Below are 27,118 nucleotides of genomic sequence, written 5' to 3' on the forward strand. Positions count from 1 at the left end.
GCCTTTTAAAAGTGTCAAAACTTAAATGGATAGTTTTTCAGATAGAAGTAAAAGAGAAAGAGAGAGAAACAGAGACAAATTTTGCTGCTAGATAAAGAAATATTATCTTACTCTAATCTTTATTTGTTAAATGGCAAAAATAAAGCCACAATTACTTAAAAATGTATTCTTGGTTTTATTGCAAGTACCCAAAAAGATAGGAAGTCCTGATATTTTTCCCCTGGGAGTGAGAAAGGGGAAAGATCAAGACAGTCTAAGACTAAGATTTGATATTCTTCCTATTTATATATTTCAAGTGTATGTGGTAATGTCTCTGATAATATTCTAGCTAAAATCTGGTTTTAATCTAAGGCAGTTGATTGGTTGGCAATAACCACTTGTTCAGATAAAAGATAAAAAGTGGTCTATAAAATTTTCTGTAACTATGGCTATAGCTCCATTTATAGTCTATGTTTCCACAGCATCACAGGTGAATCCTAACACAACTGTAGCCTTAACTTTCTCTAGGAATGATCTTACAACCATGGATGTGACTGTCTGAGCAAGTGGAAGAAGCCATGGTATAACACAGATTAAATTATCTCAGTGATGATGGTAATCATTTCCAAAAGAAGGTAGTGGTCCTCTTCCCTGAACTGTAAGGTAAATATGCTTTTCTTTTCTTCTTTAAGAGAAGCAGCTTGGGACCACAGGTGCATGCCACCCTGCCCAGCTAATGTTATTTTTGTATTTTTTGTGGTGACAGAATCGCTCTGTGTTGTCCAACTAGTCTCAAACTCCTGGCCTCAAGCTATCCTTCCAGCTCATTCTCCCAAAGTGCTGGCATTACAGGTGTGTGCCACTGCACCCAGCCCTGTACTCTTGATATTGTTTCCCTTCTTAATGCACTGATTGGTATTTTCATCCTTTAATTCATGTTAGAAAACTGGTGCCTATTGGAGTACTCGGAATATGTTTTGATTGTGTCAATTGCAAAAACGTTTCCAGTTTAGGCTTACCGTTACTATAAATAATAAACACAGGTTCCACTTGAAGAATTTTCATTATGTGACAAACATTGTGATAAGGGATTTAAATATTTGCATAGGCATCCCCAAATCCTATCAGGTAAACCCCACAATCATCATAACTTTATTTTTTCCTATGTACTTGATACATAGCGTTTACACAGTGAATGAGCAATATATAGAAAATAATGATGTAAAAACTTTACTCCGCAAGTTCATGAACTCCTTAAATTCTTTCAACAGAACTGTGATTTCGTGGACTCCAAGTTGAGAACTCCTGCAGGATCCTGAGTTGACTAAATCCTAATCAGTATGGCAGTCAAAGATTCCATAGTGCCTGGCCATTGTATGGAAAGATCAGTCTTCTCAAGGTTATTAAAATCTCCCATAATATATTCACTGTGTACTTACATGAATACATTGATGTCAACTAAAATACAATTTATTTCAAATTTTTAATTTTGTGTTGTCTGTTAAGTATGGTTACATTTTTATGCCAACATGGTTTCACTTTTTATGTTAGAAAATGCTAAGCAATAAATGCTACAGCTGAATGTTGAAAGGTATTAGTGAACACTAATAAACACCAAGTAAACACCCAGATACTCCACTGGTATAGCCCAGTCCTGACCTTCAGTGGATAGGAAACTATTCAGTGAAATGTAATGCACAGTACTGGATTACGGTCAGCGGAATTTTTCAAAATAAATTATCCATATCTGTATTACTTGATTCGGTTTGAATCCTCTTTTAAATAAAGTATGTTTTAACTTTTTTTTCTTTTTTCTTTTTTTTTTTTTTTGAGACAGAGTCTCCCTCTGTCACCCAGGCTGGAGTGCAGTGGCGCGATCTCGTCTCACTGCAAGCTCCGCCTCCCGGGTTCACGCCATTCTCCTGCCTCAGCCTCCTGAGTAGCTGGGACTACAGGAGGCTGCCACTACGCTCGGCTAATTTTTTGTATTTTTAGTGGGGACGGGGTTTCACCGGGTTAGCCAGGATGGTCTTGATCTCCTGACCTCGTGATCTGCCCGCCTCGGCCTCCCAAAGTGCTGGGATTACAGGCATGAGCCACTGCGCCCGGCCCAACTATTTTTTATTAACTACTGGCAAACTCCTATTTTCCAGCCACTTCTGTTATTCTTATAAAACACTAAGTTTACACTATTTACAAATGTGCATTAATACAAAATTATTGGTTTATGAAATTTCTCAAAAAAATTTCATCATGTACCTCAAAGCTTAAGGTAGTTGGAGGTTCAAGTTCCAATTAGAACTTAGTGCAAATCCCTTCTGCAGATACAAGTATAGTAAAATAATTATTGCCTGGGAATTTCAGAAACCTTTTATAGCTCCTGCTGTTGCCTTCTTGCCAAAATGAACTATCTGCTCATTTATTCTAAATTAGAATTGTGTAGTTAACAAAGATCAAGAAGATTAAAAACATGGTGTGAAGCCAGTACAGCATAACATTTAGTATTTCCTTTTGTAAGTACTGCTCTCCTGTGCTTAGTTAAGTATTATTTAAGATACTATTGGATCTTTATAGAATGTTCCTATCATTAAAATTTAATTTTGACCCTACAACATGTACAAAGTTCTGTCAAGTATGATTAATGATTAAACAATGAGGAAATATGTTATTACAGTGTGTTCAATCTTTAATGTCCATTAAATCCACTTGGTAAGTGTAAGTGGAAATGATACTAACTACAATTCTCATTCTCTAGTCCTTTACACATTATAAAGAACTGAGGATCTTACAATACCAATCAATAAGTGATGAAAAGAAACTGTGCGTGGTGGCTGAAATTTGAATGGGCCTTTCATAGAAATCTTATTATTCTCCTACTAGGGACAGCGCTGAACAGACATTCCACTTTCCGCTTTGTAAGCAAACGCCTATGCGTGTAGTGTAGCACTGTGATTATATTTCTATCTTGGGCCTTAGATCATCTTCAGCATCAGAGAGTTCTGAAAATCCCATTAAGAAATCATTTCAAGGAAACATAAATGTTCTTTGAAATAATCTTCAATGCTTTTCTAATTTTTTATGTTAATGTCTCCTACAACCCTCTTCCCAGAATGGGTAATAAACCCTCTTGTATTTATGTACAGAGAGATATGTATATACAGTTTATTTACTTCCTATTTTAATTGCTGTCCTAACTAAATACAACACATGTAATGCAAATGTTTGCCAAACTTTGTATGGGTTGTACTTAACATGTATAATACTGGCATTTTAGCTGAACTGATCGTGACAAAGCCTTCCTGAATAAAAATTACTTTTTTAGAAAGGAAACAGTTCTGTCGCAAAATCAAGTTTTTACTTTTTCTTATGGTTTTGTAGCCTAATGAAAAATGAACACGTGATGAAATTTATCCCAATTTCCTTCCACTTTTAATTGATCTTCATAGGCTTGAGGGAATTTGTCTTTATATTCATCTCCCAGAGAGAATTTCCACAAAATTTTTTGAGTGAATTATCATCACTCAACTTTGCCTGGCTAAAAGCCCTAAAATAGGGACAAAATTATGTTAAATATCTCATTTTCTATTTTAGGGTGCTGTGAATCAGCAGAAGGTTCAAGCTAACATACTGATTGTAAGCATAATGTAGGCAAAGGATAGTGAAGGCCTTTATTATCTTCTGATAAGTTTGTTTTGAGAATCATTTTTCTCTTATATGCTTATTTTTTGTTTCAATTGTGAAGACCCATGATTTACAACCATAATCTTCCCAACTAAATTTAAAATGATTGCATGTCAAAAAGTATTGGCATTTGACCATTTATTAAATTATTCCTGATAGTCTGACATGATTAAAAGCACAATCATTCTACTCAAATTACAAGAAGTCTGAATCATTTGAAGTTCCTGCCCTCTGCTAATAATACTTTCTTCTGATAACAGATTCACTCAACATGCCCACTATTCCTATGCTCCAGGAAAATAAAATAGAGTACTACCAGGGCTATCCAACAGGGTCCTGCTCCCCGGCCATAGATGATCAAGGGGACACAACTGCCCTGGGCTAGTTGGAAATTCCTTCCCAGGAATTTAGAAGTGAGAAAGAGAAAGACTGTAATTCAGTCAGGACTGTTTGTTTGGACTTAGGTGGATGCAAACCTGAGAAGTGAAGGTGGAGAGGAGCTGCTTTATATGTGGAAAAATGGAAAAAGCCAGTCTATGGAGAGAAGGAATAGCTGTACAGAGAAGGCAGAGAAGACAGAGCAAGAGCATGAGACCAGGGGACCTTGGCTAGTCTTCCTACAGCTTTCCAGTTCTCAGTTTTACTTACCTAAGAAAAGAGACGATTTTGAAATTTCTTGGATTTTTTTGTATTAAGGTGACATCAACAAGTTTCACAACTTTGTAGCCATCTATAATTATTCTTAAGGCCAAGGTCAGATGGCACATTTTTGTTTTACTTTGAAGTACATAAGAGAGACGTCATGAGTCTAAACCCTGTAGCTCTTCTTCCAGGTTTAGAAAACATACTTCAGGCTTATTTTTACTGGTGTTTGTTGCATATGCTACATGGCTTGGTTTCCTAGGTAACAGTGTGTGTAGACTTAGTTGTAAATTTTCTCTTTCCTTGAACTCATACTTAGGGTTGGGGGGAGGAATTCTAAAAAACATATGAATTTCAGAATCAGAAATTTTCCTCTTATCCTTCACTACCTCTTGCCACCTGCCTCCTCACACAATCTGTATCTGTCGACTTTTAAGCAGGATTTGCTGCCTTCCAATTTTCCCACAGGCCTTTGGGTGCTTATTTCTAGCTTTATGACACTCCCAGCTTATGCTACCTAATGAGTCATAGAAATGATTTTTAAATGTATATATAATGTAAAAGAATAATTATGAACCATTCAAGGAACAGTCATTGAACACCAAACACTTTGCTAAATGCATTATATGCATTATTTCATTTGATATATATATGACAATAATAGGCATTAAGAATTATTAGCATTTCTTATAGGTAGGGAGGAAACAAGTTTCATGAAGTTAAGTGGCTTAATCAGAGCCAAAAGCTAATACATTAATGAGATAAAGACTTGAATTCATTTCTGTGAATGCCAGACTCATGCCCTGAGTTATTACCCTACACGAGGTAACCTAAAGCCATCGTTTTAGGTTTTATCTTTGTATCAAGGTATATGTAAAAGCAGGATAAGAATCAGGCTCCTTCTGTTTAGGGCCACAGGGCATGCGTGGTAGAGCTATATATTGATAAATAGGGAGAAATTTGACTCATAGCTTTTGTCATCATGTATTTATGTTTTAAGGGCAGGGAGAGTACTGCATATCTTCTGCCTCACCCATTACATAACATCTTTCTAGTGGCAAGCTTTCAATAACAAGTTGATTGATTAATACTTGGAACAATGGATGTAGCTTGCACTGCCATTGCCAGGGCAACTGCTCTAAATTGTAGTTTCTCCTTTTACCTCCTGATATATTTTAAAGCATCTATTAATAATATTTCTCTTTTATTTTTCAAATTTTCTGTATGTAGCCAGAAAGATCTTGAATGTGCATCTAATTAAAAAAAACTACATATATGCTAGAAAAGCTGGAATTGCAAATCCTTTCTCAGATATTTCAATTCACAATGATTTTCCCCATTTCCTACCGTTTGTAGCACTTTTTCTGTCATCATGCCACTGATTAACCTTCTGAGAATATTAGGGATAGATGAAATCCTGCCTTGTGTGATTAGTTTTGGAGAAGCCACTGAGAGTCAAAAAGCTAATGATCCATGTCACATATAACTGAGAACTGCAAAGCAAGAATTATAAATAAGGCTTTCCAATCCCAAGTCTAGTGACAGGTCCACTACACCTCCCATAGCCATTATGGTATTTAATACTTTGGTCATCTCTATTAGTTATGATTTTGGTTACAAACAAAATAAACCAACATTGGATTATTCAAAGAGGATGAAAACTATTTGAAAGGGATGCCAAATTGAAAAAAAAAATGGTGGAAAGTTGAAGAGTCAAAATGCAAAAATTGGTGGAAAGTTGACACCCAGAATAACTGCCAAAGTTCTGTCGCCATTCAAGACCGCAGTAAAGTTAAGGAAACAACCATGGTCACAGGGTCACTGGTGACACTGCTGCCTCCAGACAAGTTACAGTCTTTCCTTTCACTGCATCTGCTACTGCTCCTAGAATGGTTTCCAGACTGGCCCCTGCTTATTTACATAAGCCACTCCAGATTCAAAGCCCCAGCAAGGAGTAGCCCAAGGTGAGGTTAGGTCAGAAGCTCACATAGAGCTACCAAAGACCTACCTAGACAACAACAAATATGTCCCTCTCTTCAGTTTTCACTGTGGAAGGTAAAACCCTGTCTGTCTTCCTTGAAATTTTCTCAAATAGAAGGCGTTCAGAGATTGCGTGGCTGCAAGTGAGAAATATCCACTAAACATTCTAAAAGTGTTTATTGCATTGTGAAATTAAAAAAATGCATTGGACAAGAGAAACAGTCAAGGAAGACTTTATTCAAGACTATAAAAATAAGGGAAAGAGATTGAACTCAACTTCGCTGAAACAAAAAGCAGGAGAATTTTTAAGCACTGGGATGAGGCAGTTGCAAAGTACTGGAGAAAGTTAGCAGGGAAGTTGGTTAGTGAGATGAGGCCTTCTGTGGCCTAATCTGTTTGCTAATTGATGTTTATCAAAGTTAGGCTCCTACTTTCTCACATAGACTGGGAGACAGGGCTCTGCCTTTCCTCTTAATCAATACATTTCAAATGATGGATCCCAGGTCCTCTAGAAACATATTCCCGTGTTGTAAAACTGGCAAGAAGCTAGAAGAAGATTTACATCTCAAAACGACGGAGAGACAATTTAGGACTGCAATTTTTCTAAAGTAAATGCTCAGATGCTCTGAGGAAAGGGAGGCCTGGGGCCTTTAGTCAGGAAGAAATCTGTCTAAATTTAGCCAAGCTGAGGCCATCTTGGTCACGGATATGTTCACATTTTGATTCTTGAACTATAGAGAGAAACCTTTAGAAGACTTCAGTTTATGCCATTACCATTTTCTAACCCAAATAGCTTTATCACAATAGGTTTTATATGTGGCAGTGGTAAAAAGTAATTAAGTGATTGACTATACACAACGGAAAGTCACAACAGAAAGTTATTTTATTTTTCTCCTTTGCCCCAACAAAAATTCTTTGGCAATACCTTACTCAATGATTTCTCAAATAACCAGAGAATAATAACAGAAAAGTTTCTAAGACTATGAATATGTAATCAGACTAAATGCATTTCAGATTGAAAGACAAAGAGTTCCATGACTAAGTTTATTTTTGGTTGTCTAGAGATATTGACAATGAAAATTTGAATTCTTGTCAACAAACTTATTTAGGGAAATGGTGGAAAATAAAATTCTAATTGCAACTCAATTGGCTGTTGACTCCTTTTGCAGTTTCACTGGAAATATTACTCCCATATTTAAGTTTAGATTTTGTTCACCACTGGTATATTGACAGAACACCCCAAAAATATGCTTCCTCTAACATTGTAAAAGAAGGAAATGTGAACTCTTAAGAAATAGGACTACTGTATTGGGTAGCAGTAAAAGAAGCAGGGGATAAGCTTGGTCTTCAACAAAACTATCCTTTATGTTGCGGAAACTACTCTGGGCTGACCTTATTTTAAATCACTCCACTAAACCACTATAAGAACTCAAAAATAACACAAATACTAAAACCTCCTACATACGTATTTGGAAAAGTAGAATCCCTCTTTCTAGAAACCCTCACTGCTACACATATATTTTGTTCACTCGGCACCCCATTAACTTTCAGAGCAACAATAACAACAAATTCAGGAGGCTATTGAACTGAAGAATGCCTGGGTAGATGCAATTGAATTATATCAATATATTTCAGAGCCAAAAGGAAAGAACATTTTTAGAGTCTTTTTCTGTAATAGTTGAATTACTCCAGGAAGCTAGAGATAGGTGGTGAATAAACTTGATTTAAAATGTGTATGTGTGTGCACGTGTGTACGTGTAAAATCCTGGGCAAATAAATATAAAGAATCTTCTTTATATGTGTCTGTTTTTTGACTAAGCCAAATTTCTAAAACAATCATGTCCATCCCTCTATCCATTATCAATTGTGAATACAACAACCTCTGTCAAAAATGGCACTCATGAAAACTTCTATAAATAATAACAAACTTTAGAACACGGCCAAAACAAAGCATCTTTTATTATACAAAGATATGGTTGCAGGTCCCTTGGAGACTAGAGAACTCTTTCTGACCATCACAGAATGTCATGGAAGAAGGGAAGTTTGAAATTATGAGCAAATGCTCTTAGAATTTTTTTTTCCTTTTTTTTTTTTGTCAGCTTTGCAGAGGATTGCTTGGAGGGTAATATTTGAGACATGGAGTTTTTTTTTCTTTGGAAATTATTCAAAAATTGCTGGAGACATAATTGGAATATAAAAATGACAATCATCCTTCTCTTTATTGGTAGCATTTGTAGGAACAGAAAGGATATAATACTTTTCCTCCTCATCATAAGGGTCACAGCCAAGACTTTTATAACTAAAGACAGGTTAGCAAGATAAAAACATAGCTCTTTAATCAAACTTTTACATGACATGGAGAGTTTAGAAAGAAGACCTCAAAGATTCACGGAAAAACTGTCTATTTTTATGTTTGTGTTCGATGAAGAATGGGCAGCTGTGTAGAAATGCGATTGGACAAGAATATAACCTAATGGTAATTGAGTGGGAAAACCCAACAAGGCCTGTGTGTTCAGATTCTTCTTGGCCTCTCTGTGTAGCATTCTTTCCTCACATGTACAGAGAGCAGGACACCGCTGGAATGAGCCTTATGACCTACAATCAGACAAGGTGAGTCCAAGAACTTATTCTCAACTCCTACACAGAAAGGCAGAGGAAGGTAAAAGTAATATTTCTAGATTTTTACAGCTGGCTTTGCGGGAAACAGGTCCTAGTTTCTATGATCCACCTTGGGGAAGAAGAATTCTGGTTACTACGACTTGCTTCTAGAAAGAATGAGGGGCCAACGACAGGCAGGAAGGAGAAGGTCAGAGAGACCCTAGTCCTGAGGCTGCTTCTGAGGCCTTCCAATGTCCTTTGGTTGAAAGTACTCAGCATGCCAAAGTACATACTTTGGAGCATCATTTTCTGAGTCCCAATATGTGTGTTAACATTTACTGTGTGTGAGGTTTTTTAAATTTTTTTATTTTTTACATGCAATATATGTTTGAACCTTGTTGAAGCACTGAAGTCTGTAGAGCAGGTTTTATCTCCATTTTACCAGATGAGAATACTGATGTCATTAACAAGTAAATGGAAGAGCACAGCTTGCAATTTAAGTTTTCCGATACCTACTTCACAGTTAATAAATATACAGAACTTAGCACAATATTTACTGTATGGTAAATGTTCAGTAAAATGCTAGTCATCAGTATTGCTACTAGTCTTTTCATAAACATTTTACAGTGTCCTTTCTTTGAATCAAATCATCCATGAGAAGAAATACAATATACAAGAGCTTTGCCATGGGAAAGCATTTTCACTATTCCTTTTTCATAAAATCCCTTTTATTAAACTACTTTAAAGGAGATTGCTGATTCATCTTATGACATCAGGACAGTGTGTTAGGTATAGCATCGTTTGTTAGTAATCTCTGAATGTACTAGGCTAATGTCCATGGTTAGCCTAATAAGAAAGTCCCTGATTATTTTCTTCCCATCCAAACCTGTACTCCCACTTTCCCACTAGAATTCTTCTTTTACCAGGAGTGTACAGAACATCTGTGAGCCAGAGGTTCTATTGTTATTTAAGATGGCAATCTGCTGCAATTGTCTGCCTTCATTCATAACCAATCCCGGGGGAAATCTCAACCACAATTAGATGACAGAGATGTTAAGCAAAAAGAAATCATGTGCTACAGTGGAACTCAGAGAGGAAGAAAAAAAAAATAGATGAACTTGACTGTCAAGGAAGTAATATCCATTCTGTAAAACCAAATAATGTCTTATGATTGACAGCTAATTTTTATAGACTCTGAACTATAAAGTTTGCAAATTAAACCCCCACCAAGCCAAGAAGCAGATAAAATCTCAACTGGATTAGGCCTATCTGATTCTTTAGGAGCTGCATTCATTAATGAGCCTTCTAGCCCAAAATAAAGGTGATTTCGTTGTTCTTTAGTCACAAAAAGGTTCTTTAAAGGAATATGCAATTAACAATCACTAAACACAGTGTGCTAGCCAAGTTCTTTTGAATAGAAATAAATCATTTTAGTGTTGTTTATTTTAATTTTACTTATAAAGTTTTAAAATCATTTTTAACTTTAAATATTCTTATATTGTTTTCTTCCTAAGGACTGTCACTGTGGGATTAAGAAAGAAACTAAAGAGGTAGTTTGAAGGATAATATATCCTAAAGCCTACATGCAAGAGGTACTCAAAAATATGTAAGTTCAGAAATATTTGTACTGTTATGAATGTGGTTAATGGATTTTTTTTTTTTATTGTTGGTAGAGTTTACCATGGGTCCTAAAAGATTTCTGTGACTTTAAGAAAAGATCAGCGAGAGAGCTAGAAGCAGCAACTCAATTATTCTATAGTACATCTTCATTTAAAATTAAACTGGTAAGGATGAATGTGAAGATTAGGAAGTCCTTTTGTCAGAGGCATTTGAACCAGAGAAACTCTAACTTGAATAGGAATGGGCAAAATGGGCCTGAGACCTACTGGGCTGCATTCCCAGATGGTTAGGCATTCTAAGTCACAGGATGAGATAGGAGGTTGGCACAAAATACAGCTCAGAAAGACCTTGCTGATAAAACAGGTGGCAGTAAAGAGGTCAGCCAAAACCCACCAAAACCAAGATGGCAACAAGAGTGTCCTCTGGTCGTCCTCACTGCTACACTCCCACCAACGCCATGACAATTTACAAATACCATGGCAACATCAGGAAGTTACCCTATATGGTCTAAAAAGGGGAGGCATGAATAATCCACCCCTTTTTTTTTTAGCATATAATCAAGAAATAACCATAAAAATAGGCAACCAGCACCTCTCAGGGCTGCTTGGTCTATGGAGTAGCCATTCTTTTATTCCTTTACTTTCCTAATAAACTTACTTTCACTTTATTCTATGGACTTGCCCTGAATTCTTTCTTCTGTGAGATCCAATAACCCTCTCTTGGGGTCTGGATTGGGACCCCTTTCCTGTAACACTTTCCTATGAACAGAAGTAAACCTGTAGCATACTTTATTAGTCACGGTAAAAATTCTGCGACATGATTTTATGCACATATCAGCAATTTGAGATAATATGAATAGACACACAATTTTCTGGGAACATGTGTCAATACAAAACTCTTTGGGTACTTTTCTTCTATTTTTATGGTTTGCATTGGTTTTTCAATTTATTTCTTGTGTCTATATGATAAACACCATGCTCAGAATTGATCATAAATCATACATACAAAATAGCCTCCTTAGATAACCTCAACATCAAATTATTTCTCAAAATTTACATACAAATTGTTCCACAAATATGGCTGCTGTTAGACAAGTCATGGATGCAATGTTAATGCCAGCTGAGGTTTCCTAATAATGTGATTTATCACCCTGGTGTCTGTTAATGAAACTTATATGTTCCCATGATTACTTTAACACTCCTTTGAAGGGAAAACATGCATTAAACAATTAATTTCTGCTCTCACCACTCAAAACCCATTTGGAAAAGTACATCACCAATGAATTTAAAGATGTCAATAAATAATTAAATTTTAGCTTGATAGTCTATTGTGACATTCCTATTTTCCTTTTTCGTTCGTACAGTCATATATCTTATATAAAGAATGTATTCTGGGCCAATACAACTCCTGTGTATTAATATATAAAAGAAATTATTTCCAAATGTAATATGTAAATAACATTTTCAGTATGCACCAACAGAAAGCGCATAGTTGCTAAGGAACTTTATACTACTTGTGATGCGTTGAATGATTTTATGGTTGAGTAGTGTCATAATTAAGCCCAATGATTTGGGTTCCTGACTCCCTGAATCCTTGCACTGTGATTACTATTGCTCTAATCTCAGTCATGTTACTTAACTTCTCTATGCCCCAGGTTTTTACATCTGTAACATGGGGACTGTATTAGTACCTACCTCACATGAATTTTTGAAGATTAAACGAGGTAATATTTGTGAAGCACTTAGAACAGTCCCTGGAACAGAGTAAGTGCTACGTAGGAATTTGCTAAGTGAATAAATAAACTAAGCCTTAATGTAAATAACCGTGATCTACAAAAGCAAAGCTATGCATGTAAGCATGAGGCAATTATCTTATTATATACCAAGCTAACTGAAATTAATAGCTTTAATTGACAAAATGCCCAAGATATTATCCATTTGTTCTTAAGAGAAGGCAGAAACCTCAATCTTATGGCTACTTCCTTATAAAAGATAGCTTCGGAATTTTCTGTTCCTTTTTCCAATAAATTAAAGTCAAATCTCAGTTGTGGGAAGGGATTGCAATTCATGTACTCAAATCCACCTACATATTCCATATTTAAACCCACAGTAAAAGCTACTGAATGGCCACCCAGTCTATGAGTAAAAACTTTATGGTTGAGAGTCACTGTGTCTGCAGGCTGTCATTGCATCTTTCCGTAGTGTAGACCATCCAAATTGTTTTCCCTCATTTAGTCAAACTGCAGTTCTCGATTTCAACACAATTGAATTAAACAAATCCCTTTGCACTTGACACCCTTTCAAATATCTGAACACTGTTTTTCAGGACCCTCCATTCCAAGCCTATTTTTTCTGGACTAAACGGTCTGTTTTTCAGTTGTTTTTCAAATAGCATGCTGTTTATATTCAGTGTATTTTATTACTAAACAAATAATGGAAGTAGAATATTAGTGCCCCCAAATAGGAAACTACACAAAATAATAAGCATCAAAAAGGGGGGGATAGAAGAATTCTAGTCAAGATGGCATGTGAATTTCTACTGCTATCCTTCTACCCCACACCCACCTTCAAAAGTATAGTAATGACAAATAATACATAAAAAGGGAAAAGATAAAGAAAATATTGGGGTCAAAAACAAATATTTGGTTGTTTTGTACCAAAACTATAGCAAAACACAAAGCAGAGACTAGATACGATGCTGCGGGCATGTTGGGCTCTGTATCTGGAATCACACAGTGTTGACCAGAAGAAGATAAGCTCCATGGGGTAATATTCATTTCTAATCACAGAACCAGAAGTAGACCTACCTCTTGAAGACAAGCATGGTAAGAGAGAAACACTAGAAAAAAAGTCAAAAAATATATTTTTAAAAAAATTAAAATATACAAACTAAAAAAAAGTCTGTTGACTGACTTATTTTGCTCTGTCATATTCAAAGTTGTAGACGGAGAGTGGTAGGCGGGAAAAGGACCCTACTTAGTGGCTAGAAAATGAACCAAATGGCTCACTGACTCAATGACTGTGTCTGCGATATCCCAGACTATTGTTACGGAGCAAAACCCAGAAATATCATCAATCTAACTTAGACCTGGGAGTTCCTAGGGCTAATTAGAGGTTATAAAAACCTGCTCTGTAGGGCAGGGTGAACACAGAAATAGAGGATGGAATTCATCTTCCAATCCAAAAACATGAGAGTCTGCAAAATATAAAATGCACGAACAAATCTTCCACTTAAAAAAATAAGAAATTACAAAACAAAAACAAGCAGGAATGAAACAACAGACACAAAATGATTAGAATCTTGCAAATGAAAGAGGATATAATTGAAATGACTGAAAGATAAGATAAACTCTAAACAGGACAGGACTGAAGAGATAGTAAAAGACACAGAAATAGAAATGGAAAGGAGTAGTAAAGGGACATGGTTTCAGAAACAATAAGTATATTTTATATATATACATATATGTGTCTGGGTGTGTACACACATGTATATGCATACATATATATTTACATCTAAGTACTTATATATTGATAGATATTTAATCCTCTGGTAAGATGGGCATTTCCCCTACTTTGTTGATGATGCAACCAATGCACAGAAAGTTTACATAACTTTACATAAATCTATCTTCTGGTTGTGAAAGAGTTAATAAGCAGACAGAATTTGAAGCCAGTCAATACCATTCCAAAAATTCTCTCAGGATAAGAAAGGAGGAAAAAGAATGAAAGAAACCAATATTTGAAAAGATAATAGCTCTTAATTTTCCACAACTGAAGGAAGACAATGAACCTCAGATCAAAAGTACACTCTGTGCAGGGAGCAGGATAAATAAACTCAAATCTGTAACTAGACACTTTGTAGTGAAACTGCAGAATAGAAAAGGTTGAAGACATCTTAAAAGCTAACAGACACAAAAGAGATTACCTACAAATGAGCAACAATTAGATTGACACAGACTTCTGGAAAACAACAACGGACGCCAGAGAATGGAATACCTTCTCAGTGCAGAGTGAGATTAACTGACAATCTGGAGCTTTTACTGAGGTGAACTCTCATTCAAGAGAGGGCAAAATAAAGACACTTTCAAACTTATAAAGACTTTATGAGCTTGCCAACATTTTGCATACACGTTAGGAAAATCAGAGCGAACTCAAAGTCCAAAACACACAGTATGAAAACAAAACAGAAATGGACAAATATGAGAAAATAATGGTTTTTAAAAAGATAAAATTAAACTAGCTAATGTTAATGAAATGCATTCTTTGAAAGTTAATTAAAATAGCTAAAATCTCATATTTAGGAAGAGATACATTCTGAATAATTTTATTTTGAGCACCTCAAGTGCATACAGAGGAGTTAATCACACTGAACAGGTCATGACCATCCATAGCCATTCATCTGGACCATGCTCCTCTCATTCATTTTGTATCATTATTATTTTTCCCCTTCACCTGTAGCTCAACTCCTACTCTCTTCTCCACACCCCTTTCATAGTTACTCAAATAAGTTTTGCATGTCAACTTGGATGTGTATGATGAAATGTAATAATTCACTGCTTCAGTTAACATAGAAATACAAAAGAAATATAATGCATTGCTTTCAACCCAGCACAGGCATGAAAAGTAGGGTAGAGAAAGGAGTGGGAAACAGCATATTTCAACATGTTAGTACAGAACAGAAGTGGAAAAATAAACACACAAAAGGTGATATTCTTAATAGAACACACAACATAATATTGAAGAAATAATCTCTCTTCATATCAATACTTATAAAAGGTGAATGAATGAGATTCACTTATATAATGGCAGATTGTATGTCTTCTCATATCACAGCACACATTTTTTAGTTCTAACTGTATTTTGCTGGATTCATTAAGATTTTTGATGTACACAAAATAAGATCATCTATAAATAGGGATAGTTTTACTTTTTCCTTTCCAATTTGTAAGAGTTTTCTTTGTTTTTCTTGCCAAATTGCCTTGTCTAAAACCTCTACCACAATTTTGAAAGGAATCGGTAAAAGCAGACATCCTTGTCTTCTTCCTGATTTTAGGAAGAAATAGTTTAGTATTTCATCAATAAGTATGATTTTAGGTGTGAGGTTTTTGTTTGTTTGTTTTTGTTTTTCGTTTTTTTTGAGATGGAGTTTCGCTCTTGTTGCCCAGGCTGGAGTGCAATGGTGCAATCTCAGCTCACCGCAACCTTTGACTTCCAAGTTTAAGCAATTCTCATGCTTCAGTCTCCAGAGTAGCTGGGATTACAGGCGTGCGCCACCACGCCCAGTGAGAGTTTTTTTGTATTTTTAGTAGAGACGGGGTTTCTCCATGTTGGTCAGGCTGGTCTCGAACTCCTGACCTCAGGTGATCCACCCGCCTCCGTCTCCCGAAGTGCTGGGATTACAGGCGTGAGCCACTGCGCCCGGCCAGGTGTGAGTTTTTTATATATGCCATTTATCAGGTTAAAGAAGTTTCCTTCTATTCCTGGTTTTTTGAATATTTTAAATATGAAAGGGTATTGGATTGTACAGGTACTTCTTATGTGTCAACTGAGATGGTTATGTTTTTGTTATTTTTCTGTTAATATTGTGTATTACATTAATTGATTTTCAGAAATTAACCGCTCTTGACATCCTGTGATACACTGTACTCAGTCATGGAGCATAATCATTTTTATATGTTGCTGGATTCATCCCTTAGGATTTTGTTGAGTTTTTTGCATCTATATTCATAAATTATATTGGTTTAAAGTTTTATTTTATTGTAATGTATTTGACTGGCTTTAATATGAGGGTGGTACTGGCTTTATAGAAAGAATTGGGCAGTATTCCTTTTTCTTCTATTTTTGGGACATGTTTATAAAAAATCGGTATTAATTACTCTTTAAGGGAGCTTTGTGTGTCTGCACTGTTAGAGGGAAGTTTTAAATTACCAGTTCAACTGTTTTGCTTATTATAGACCTATTCAGATTTTTTTTCTTCTTGAATCAGTTTTCGTAGTTTGCACATTTTAAGAAATTTCTCAATTTCATCTAATTAATCTGTTGACATATCCCTTGCTGTTCATAGCATTCTTTTATAATCCTTTTTATTTCTATAAGGTTGGTAATTTTTCCCCTTCTGTTTTTGATTTTGTCATTTTGAATATTTTCTGTTACTTTCTGGTCAGATTAGCTAATAGTTTGTCAATTTATTTTATCTTTTTAATGAATCTTTTTTTGTTGCATTGATTTTTCTATTTATATATATTTCTATAATTCCTTAATTTTACTATCATATGTATTATTAACAGTAGCATTATTTCCTTCCTTTTGCTACCTTTAGGTTTAGTTTTCTCTTCTTTTTTTCAGTGTCTTATGGTAGAAGGTCAGGTCATTGATTTGAGATGTTCTTAACTTTTTTTATATAGACATTTACCACTTTAAAGTTTCATCTAATCACTCCTTTTGCTATGCCCTGTAAGTTTTGTTATGTTTTGTTTTTATTTCATTTCATTAATTCTTCTGAAAGTATATTCTAATTCTCTTCGTGATTTTGTCTTTGACCCATTGTTTATTTAGAAGTGTATTGGTAAATCCTCATTTTTTTTAATTTTCCAAATGTATTTTTATTAATTATTATTTCATTCCATTGTGTTCAAAGAACATGCTTTATGTGATTTCAATTCTTTTTCATTTATTGACGTTTCTTTTGGCCTCTCATATTCTGGAGAATGTTCCATGGACACTTGAGAGGAATGTATATTCTGTTGCTGTTTGGTGATGTGTTCTACAGAGGTTTGTTAGATCTACTTGTTTATAGGGTTGTTCCGGGCTTCTGTGTTCTTGTTGATCTCCTGCCTCATTGTTCTATCCATTATTGAAAATGCAATTTTGATGTTTTAAGCTATTATTTTTGGTTTTCTATTGTTCCCTTCAATTCTGCCAATTTTTGCTTCATGAATTTAGAAGAATTTTGCTTCTTTTTAGGTGCATATATAGTTATAATTATTGTAACTTTCTTTTGGATTAACCCTTTTTCATTTAAAAATGTCCTCCCTTATTTCTGTTTTTTGTTGTTGTTAAAATCCATTTGTCTAATAAAATATCCACCCCAGTTCTCTTATGTTGGTTATTACAGAGTTTCCTTTTTTCTATCCTTTTACTTTCTGTTACTTGCTTTCACCCTGAAGAATTAATTCCTTTTACAATTTCTTGTAAGGGAGGTTGGCTAGGGAAAAGTTCTCTCAGTTGTTAGCCTCCACTAATGCTAGCTGATTGCTCTATAATTTTTGAAAATAAATGTCATTACTTACTCCACAGTCTGATCAAATTAAATTTGATCTCTCTAAAAGAGTGCTGTTTGAGCATAGTTTTTGAGCCTTGTTCTGACCCCAGGAAGATTGTTTATCTGTCTCTTTTCCTGATTCTCTCTGTTAAACCTCTAGTGACCCTGTGGTTTCATTTGCTGCCCAGTGGAAATACCAGCCCCTTCTTAATTGCTTACCATTAAATTTTCCATTGTTTTCCACAGTGCCCTTAGACTAAATCTACTCCACGTTTGATAAAATCGGTCCCCCTAGTGAGAACTGTGAGCTGTGGAGCTCTCTGCTCTTATGATCTGCCTTCCCCCGGGGAAAACCTGCATGTCACTGCTCTTGAGTTGGCGGTAGGGCCAAAGTGACACCACCAATCTACAAGGGGGCACTGTATGGGGAAGCAGCCCTTGGCCTTCTCAAGTTGTTTTTCTTGTAAAACTTCTGTCTTATGAGTAAAATGAATTAGGGCAATTTGAACCCAGTATTATCTGCCATGCCTTGAGTAGCTGATTGGTATAGCCTGTTGTGATGGTTAATTTTATACGTCAACTTGACTAGGTTAAGAGATTCCCAGATAGCCGGTAAAACATTATTTCTAGGTTTGTCTGTGAGAATGTTTTGGAAATGATAAAACATAAAAGAAGGGAAAATTATCTCTCTCTTCTTGAACTGGGACATGCATCTTTTCCTCAAACTTCTGTGCTCCTGGTTCTCAGGCCTTTGGACTCTGGGACTTCGCACTCATTGTTAAGATAATTATGTGATAAATTTTCAATTTTTTAATTGAAATTGTTTAAATTTATTTTTCTTTTGGGTCAATACTGGAAAACTACTTTTCCTTCAAAATTATCCATTTCATATTGTATTTTTTGATGTAGTTGTATATTTGTGCAAAGTAGTCACATTTGGAACTTGCTTTTTAGGTATTGATATTATCAGACAAATACCACATGCACGTCTGTAGGACTTATTTTTAGTACACTCTAACTGTAAAAAGTAGTCATATTTTTTCTAAATCAACTGTCCCAATAGTTTTTTTTCCCTTGTCATGTTCTCTTATAGTTATGTTTTCTCCCTTTTTAATTAATTGGATTAAATAATAATGTACATATTTTGATCTTTTTATAAAGAATTCACTTTTTAAATTTTTCACTAGTTCCATGACTTTTCATCCTTGCTCATTGCTTTTATCTTTATTACATCATTACTTTCATTTTCTTTCAATGTAATCTTTCAATATTTCATTGAAATGATTAACATTTTCTTTCATTTTATATTTTCATCGATCTAAGTAATTGCTGCTATAAATTTTTCTATAATGTCTTTTAAAAATATGATCTTATAGATTCTAGAATGTACTGATTTTTATTATCATTGTTTTTAAAATTATTTTTTAAATTTTGGTTTGCACTTCTTTGACATAGTACTTTATTATTTTTTTCAATGTAAAAAAAGTCTTGGGCCAGGTCTTGTGGCTCACTCTTGTAATCCCAGCACTTTGGGAGGCTCAGGCAGGTAGATTGCTTGAGTTCAGGAGTTTGAGACCAGCCTGGGCAACATGGGAAAATCCCATCTCTACCAAAAATTAAAAAAATTAGCCAGGCATGGTGGCATATGCCTGTAGTCCCAGCTACTTGGGGGGCAGAGGTGGGAGGATTGCTTGAGCCCCAGAGGTGAAGGTTGCAGTGAGCTGAGATTACACTACTGCACTCCAGTCTGGGTGACATAGCCAGAACCTGTCTCAAAAAAAAAAAAAAAAGTCTTTTTGTCTATTGTTATTGATGTATAGTTTTCTTGCATTGTGATAAGAGATTGCTGTTTTTATTTATCTTTATGAAATTTGTTAAGTTTGCCTTTGCAGGTTAATATATGGTCAGTTTTTATGAATGCTTTATACATATTTGAGAATGTGAATTCACTCTTATAGGTATCATTTTCAATATATAATCGTGATAGCTACATTTTTACTTATCTTGTTTCATTTTTCTATATCCTCACATTTTGTCTACTTATCTGTTTTAGATTGAGAATAGTATGCTAAAGACTTCTAGTACTATGTATTTCCATTTGTTTTTTCCTTTTGCCTCTTATGGTCCTACTTTTAGAAAGAAGCTGCTATGAAATTTTATGCATAGATACCTCATTGGGTACTTAGGTACGGCATTGTGATTTGTACTAATATTGCCTTGTATAGTAATTTTATTATTTTATTTTTATCAATTTTCAGTAGTTTTGTCTTACCACTGTAAGTGGGGACCAAACAATTACATCATATTTTTGCATTCCTTAAAAAATCTATTTTAGTATTTCCCCTATGAAAATTAATAGATATTTACATATTTCTATGTAATATAAATACATATATTTCCATATGTATTACATGTAATAGAATACATATTTTTATATGTATCACATGTAATAGAATACATATATTTTTATATGTATCATATATAATAGAATACATATATTTTGATGTGTATCATATATATTTTTATATTTACCATATATAATAGAATATGTATATTTTGATATGTATCATATAATACATATATTTTGATATATCATATATAATACATATATTTTGATGTGTCATATAATACATATATTTTTATAAGTATCATATATAATACATATACTCATATATGTATTATTCAATTTGCAGTTTGAATTATACTCAAAATAATTTCTACAGAAGTATATGTGGTATTTGTCTGATAATTTCTGTACCTAAAATAAGTTCCAAACATGATTGTAATATTAGATATCATTTGTTGAAACTCCTGAATATTTTGCTAATATAGCCAACTGGTCCAACTATCCAGATATACCCAAACTCTGAGTTTATTACATCAAAATGCATTGCAAATATATGTACTCAGAACTCAACAGACACAGAAACACTGCCAAATTCATTCAGTGCAGAGATTAAAATGAACTCTGATCTCACTCTTTGAAATATAGGCATTCCACTGTAATTACCATCAAAATCATAGTAATGGTCAGATTGACACTTCAAAAGAAATACCTCTAGCTTCTAAAACACTAAGCACAAGCACTTTAAACATAGTGTTTAAATAGAAATCTTGATAGAATAGATTTTCTGCCTTATTTTTCAAAGTTAGTTTTTAAAAATGGCCTTTTTGGAAGAAACAGAGGCATCTCTGACTTTTTAAACAAAAGATGCAGAGGTAAAGAGAACCTGCTTCACTTTCAAAAATTTTAAAAAAAAAGAAGTAAAAGCTATCTCAGCAGATGTTCTATTGAACATAGTATCAGGGAAAAAATGACAAATTTCAAGCCGGAAAGATCGTATATTGATTTAGTGTGTTTGTTTTTATACAACTCAGTTACTTATTTTTAAGTATCAACACCTACATAACACGGCTCGCCAGAATCACAATATGTTTACCAAATGCCGCTAGTGATGTTAAGAGAACTTGCCTTAATTATTTAGGTTCATTCATACATGTCATCCATATTAGCAATCAGAATGTCAGAGTGGGCTCATTAAATCTACCACTTATGTAATGGCTTGTATTTCTGAGTGTGTATGGTAGACTGCTGTCAAGAATTTTTCAAGATTACACTCAGAACGTTTACTTACAAATAATCACATGTTTTCTCATAAAATATCTATGTCAAGAATGAATTATCTTATTCTATATCTGATTTTAATAACTTTATGTTAAATTATCTTCATTATTACTTACTACCATTTTTTCAATTCAATATTTTCTCATTAGGACTAAGTTTAATACCAATGGATTTTCCCCAAATGGTAAGAGTGTGGTCTCTATACATAAAGGTGATAAAGGCCAATGGCTCGTCAGGTTATGGTTATAACAGTAACATTTAAAATAACTTCAAATATGGGCTTTAGGATTATAACAAATGGAGGAGAGAATTAGAAGTTAGCAAGTAAGGGGTGGAGAAAAATATTGGATTGAGGAATAAAGATCATAATGAAGGTAAAAACCGATTTCAGCAGAAATAAGGAAATAGAGTAGGTGAAATATTCAGGTAATAATTCAATAAACATCTAATGAAGCCCTAGAATGTGCCGAGTACCATTCAATAAAGAAAGAGATAAATATCTCTTCATTTTTTTCATCCAACATAAGTTGTTCTTATTATTTTTCATTAGAAACTACTATAGGCTTAGAACTATGCTGGACATAGGCACTAGTGATACAATCATAATTATACTCAGGCATAACTCTTAAACTTAGAGTTACAGTCTGGTTGAGGACAGACATTAAGCAATCACAAAAATAGAGGTAAAAATTACAACAGTGTTAACAGAGGAAGAAGTATGTCGTGCCCAGTGCGCACACAATAAAACCTCTGGATTCGTCTGGCGTGCAGTGGGGATCAGGGAAGATCTCTTCAAGAAAATGACAGAAATGAGATCTTAACTTCGGCAAGGGTGGCATAGAGAGTGTTCCAGGTGGAAGAAAGAAGGTGTCCGAAGTCCCTACTGCTAGAGAAAGCAGAGCATAGAGCACATTTGAGAAGCTAAATAAAGGTCCAGAATGGTCAGTGGACAGATTCTAAGGCAAGTCATTGCTTATAGGTCAGAAGGAACAGCTGAAGTGGGGACGTAAACTTCAAGTTAAGGAGTTGGCCTCTACTTGGTGATGTGCTAGAACTGATCTCCACTGGCTTTCCAGGGCCAATTGTGCACATCTTTCTCCAACTCAACACTCAGAGATATCACATTTCTAGCTTGAAATAATCCACCATAGGAATAGTTATACCGTGGAAATTTGGCAAATGCTACAAGGGGAAAGGTGGGAGTTTTTCATCACCCACTCCCCTCTTTCTAGCCCTCCTCCCCTGCCTAGCTGATTGTTAAGCAACTTACCCTCATATCTGACGCGGCAGAGCAAGAGATGAAACACACCATCAGTTAGTAGAGCACAGCACTAACTCCATCTATTTAAGAAAGAAAAACTTGAACCACTTTAAAATGGAGGTGGGGCATGAAAAAAAAATGCTCCAGGTGCAGGTGCAGGGTAGAAAATGGATTGGAATAGAGGAATGGGCTCAGAGAAAACCAACAGAAATATATTTGCATTCCAGCATAGAGATGATGGTATTTGGACACGGTGATGGGATTAGAAACAGAAGAGATTTTGAATATTGTGCTTTTTCAGGTTGAATCAAGAAAAGTTTCAAACTGTTGTGATAGAGTTGTGATTATTGTGGTTTGAAAAGGTAAATTAGGATATTTTGAAGTGAGTAGGCTAAATATACATAGGCTGTTAGGTGAGTCCTCAGTGCAAAAGCTGAAGTCAGATGATTGGATGGAAATGAAGTCAGTTAAATAGATTCTGAAGAAATGAAAGATAATTCAGGAAGATGATAGATGAAATAAAGATAGAGAGTTGTACAAGTAAATGCCATAGACTTCAAAATGAAAAAAGTGTTTAAATTATGCTAAACAAGTGAAAGCTGGAAACAAAGAAAAGGCTGGTTTCTTTAATTCACAAATTGGTAGGCGTGGCTTTGGAGCAGTTGGGAAGGAAGAGGGACCATTAAGAAAAAAACAAAATGGAAAAAAAAAATGCTTTGATTCAGACAAATGTGTGTTGGAAGCAAAATATCGAGGATGTCTCCATGGCAGCTAAGTCCTAGCCAAATTCTCCATTTCACTTTGAAGCAAAGCCTTTCAGAATCTGTCCAGTGCTTGGCACAGTGAGGGCTGGGAAAAGGGACAGCCATTATTGAAAATTGGCTGGGAGGACGTGCAGGTGGAGAGAAAAGAGACAAATGAGCAGCTGAAAAACACTAATGAAGTGTTTGTAATGAAGTGGTAGCTAAGGCTTTAAAAATACTGTCTTACATTTCCCCAGATGGTGACTCCAAGAATGAAAAGTGATTACTTTTACTTCCTTTAGCATCCCAGGCATTTCTTGCTAGAAGTTTCTTCTATAAACATATCTAAGCTCCAGGACTTTATCAATGGTAATTTTGATAGAAACTTACCCTCATATCTGACGTGGCAGAGTAAGAGATGAAACATACCATCAGTTAGTAGAGCATGCATAGTCCTTGGTTGTTAGCATTTCCTCTGTTAGAATTACAGGTTACATGCCTGGCATTTTCCTGAAATTCAGCACATTTTTCAGACTTTTTGGAAAATGAAAATGTTTCACCTTCTTATTGGGTACTAATTTTTACTATAGAAATGTTTTAGGCCTTTATTTATTTATTTATTTATTTTTGGGACAGAGTCTCGCTGTTACCCAGGCTGGAGTGCAGTGGCATTATCTTGGCTCACTGCAACCTCCGCCTCCCGGGTTCAAGTAGTTCTCCTACCTCAGCCTTCCGAGTAGCTGGCACTACAGGCGCCCGCCACCACACCTGGCTAATTTTTGTGTTTTTAGTAGAGAGGGGATTTCATAATGTTGGACAGGCTGGTCTCGAACTCCTGACCTCAGGTGATCCACCCATCTCGGCCTCCCAAAGTGCTGGGATTATAGGCATGAGCCACCATGACTGGCCTTTTATGCATTTCAGAAGCAGATCAAAGTATATTAGTTGATCTGAATATACAAGCTCTACATTTAAAGTATGGCTACCAAAAATCACAAATTATTTAGTTAATATATTTTATAATGACAGCCTCACAAACTTGGTCAGAAATGCAATTGTCTATGCATAAACTAGTCTTTCTTTTTTTCTAAATAACATACATGTGTGTGTTGAGAGAGAGAGAGAGAGAGACTAAGAGTCTGATAATGTGAACTTAAGCACCAAGATAATCTGTGAAAAATCAAGTATTTTAAAATAGATTTTGTGAAAATTGTCTTGGCAAGAGAGAAAACAACTACATAAGACATTTTATGTGTGGGCTGCTTCAAAATATTAAGAAAAGGAGCTATCAACCTAAGGTTTGTAGAACAATCTTCCTCAATGGGTTGCAATAGTTTGTGAAAAATTCCTGAAGACCTTTCAGGAGAATATTGTTGTTTTATATTTTTAAATGTTTATTTTTTTCTTCAATAATGGCAATGCTGCAATACTAAGGGAACATTGTGGAAGTTGGCCAAACTTTAATTGAAGTATATCTGCTTTCTAGGATGGAGTGTGGACAAACTTAGTTTTATGCCCCTTCATGGGCCTATCCTATAACAATACAAAAATGTTCAATCAGAATATTTCATTTCTAAGACTTTTTAAAATGGAGAATTATTATTAAATATTAGATACTAACATGTAGTTGATTTGGAAGAGGAGACTGTCATGAATGTGTATTTATTCCATTTACTATATTGACAGCACTGTGATGATTAATTTTATGTATCAACTTGACTGGGCTAAGGGATGGCCAGATAGCTGCTCAAACATTATTTCTGGAGAATTAATGTTTGTGAGAATGTTTCCAGAAGAAACACTCACTCATTCCACAGATTCATTTGAATCTGTGGACTGAGTAAAGATGATCTCCCTTACAAATGTGGATGGGCATCATCCAATCCTTAGAGACCCTATTATACATTTTTAAAAAGGCAGAGGAAAAGGTTAATTTGCTCTCACTGCTTGATCTGAGACAGCTGTATTCTCCAGCCCTTGGACGCTGGAGCCTCCAGCGCTTGGGCTTTTGGATTTAGATCTGAGTATACACCATCAGCCTTGCCTGGTTCTCAAGCCTTTGGGGTGAGACTGAATTGTACCACTGTCTTCCCTGGTGCTCCAGCTTGCAGCTGGAAGATCATGGGACTTCTTAGCTTTTATAATCATGTGAACTACATCCTAGAATAAATACACAAGCACCCATACACACATATATCCTATTGGTTTTGTCTCTCTGGAAACTGCTGACTGATAAAACCATTTTGAAAAGACTTCTCTAAACATTTTTTTCTACAAAAACTTAACCTTGGTAAAGACAGATTTTATCCACACATGATGAAGACATTTCAAGAACAATGTCCCTGAGATGTGAGATATTATTGCACAAGAAAATTAATAGTGAATTTTTGGCAGAGTGATTATATGGTTAATTAGTCCTAATCTTTTTGTTTAACTGGTTTTCTATTTTTCCATAATAAGCATTTTCTACTTATTCAGGAATCTTTAATGTATAATAAAATAATACAAGTCATTTAAAATGCTTCTCCAACTTCTGAATGTTGTTTCCTAGAACCACATTTAGTAAGTCTACAACTTCTTTTCATAGCCTTCACTTAAATAATTAAAATCAGCAATTAATCTGCTCCTATGTCTTAGTATTTTCTCCTACTCTTTTCATCCTATCGTGTACTAGTGTTTATCAACCATTCCTAATTATAAAAATTACCCTGGGAATATATTAAATGATAGATTCTGGGGCCCCACTGTACCTGTAAAAATAGAATATCATAGAATATCAAGGAGAAGTCCTGGCCATCTGCTAAAAAAAAATGTCCATTCTCAATAATCTTTATACTCAAACTAATTTGAGAATACTATCTTACAAGATGTTCCAGACCCCAAACCCAGGGTCTTCCTCTCCTGCTACCTTTTCTAGTTGTAATCCTTTAGCATACTAAACCAGTTTGTTCTCCTATTTCTTGACTGGTTAGAAATACAGCAACTCATACTGGTGCATTCTGATCAAATAAGAAGTTATGGGAAACTAGGCACGGTACCATCAAATTAGCTGGTGTCCTAACCCTGCAGCAATGGGAGTAGGGTTGGGATGCATGAAAGGACCAGGGAAATATATTCTTACCACAGCTCCAAAATTTTCATCACTTGGGCTGCCTTTCCTGCTGATTTTTCTGTCTTTGCTTTGCTCTAGCTTATTGTCCAACCCAGGAGGTTTCCTCTTGTAAATTTCATCTACTATTTTTTACATCATTATCTGTTTGACCTCTGAGTTTTAAATCTGAATATGATAACTTGATCCTTGTTTCTGATTTTCTTTCTTGACAGTCTAGAATTAGAACACTCAACCCTCAAAATCCCCCTTTAAAGATGAATACTCCAGAGAGTTTCTGCTGAAAGATTCAAGTTATCTATTCTGGACAGAGAGTAACAACAGTGAATTTGTTCAAGTTGGGAAACACCCTAGTTGATCCAGTTGTTCTTCTTGACCAGACTGGTTGAATTCCTGCATAGACACACAGCATCAGACTAGGATGAAATTCATTTAAATTGTTTTGTCATAATTAGGTAGACATAGCTTATTTTCTACTGTGTCTATTTAGAGATAATTAGACAGAGTGTAATTTCTAGTAATGAAATACCTAGACTACACACTCTCATTCTTATTAATAGAGAAAAGCCATAGCATTGAAAAATAAACTATCTTTAGTAATATGTGATTCAAAGGTAAAA

At 35.0% G+C, this 27,118-nt stretch overlaps 1 long non-coding RNA gene across 1 annotated transcript in view; it reads right to left on the bottom strand.

The window, feature by feature from the left end:
• Window positions 1–27,118, bottom strand: part of LOC129057704 (uncharacterized) — a 1,380,833-nt gene that overhangs the window by 1,085,955 nt on the left and 267,760 nt on the right. Inside the window, exon 3 of the long non-coding RNA XR_008522424.1 lies at window positions 5,650–5,750. This is a non-coding gene — a long non-coding RNA (uncharacterized LOC129057704). The remainder of the gene's footprint in view (window positions 1–5,649; window positions 5,751–27,118) is intronic.

The sequence above is a fragment of the Pongo abelii genome, chromosome 12 (genome assembly GCF_028885655.2).
Source record: "Pongo abelii isolate AG06213 chromosome 12, NHGRI_mPonAbe1-v2.0_pri, whole genome shotgun sequence".
In the NCBI taxonomy this organism is placed as follows: domain Eukaryota; kingdom Metazoa; phylum Chordata; class Mammalia; order Primates; family Hominidae; genus Pongo; species Pongo abelii.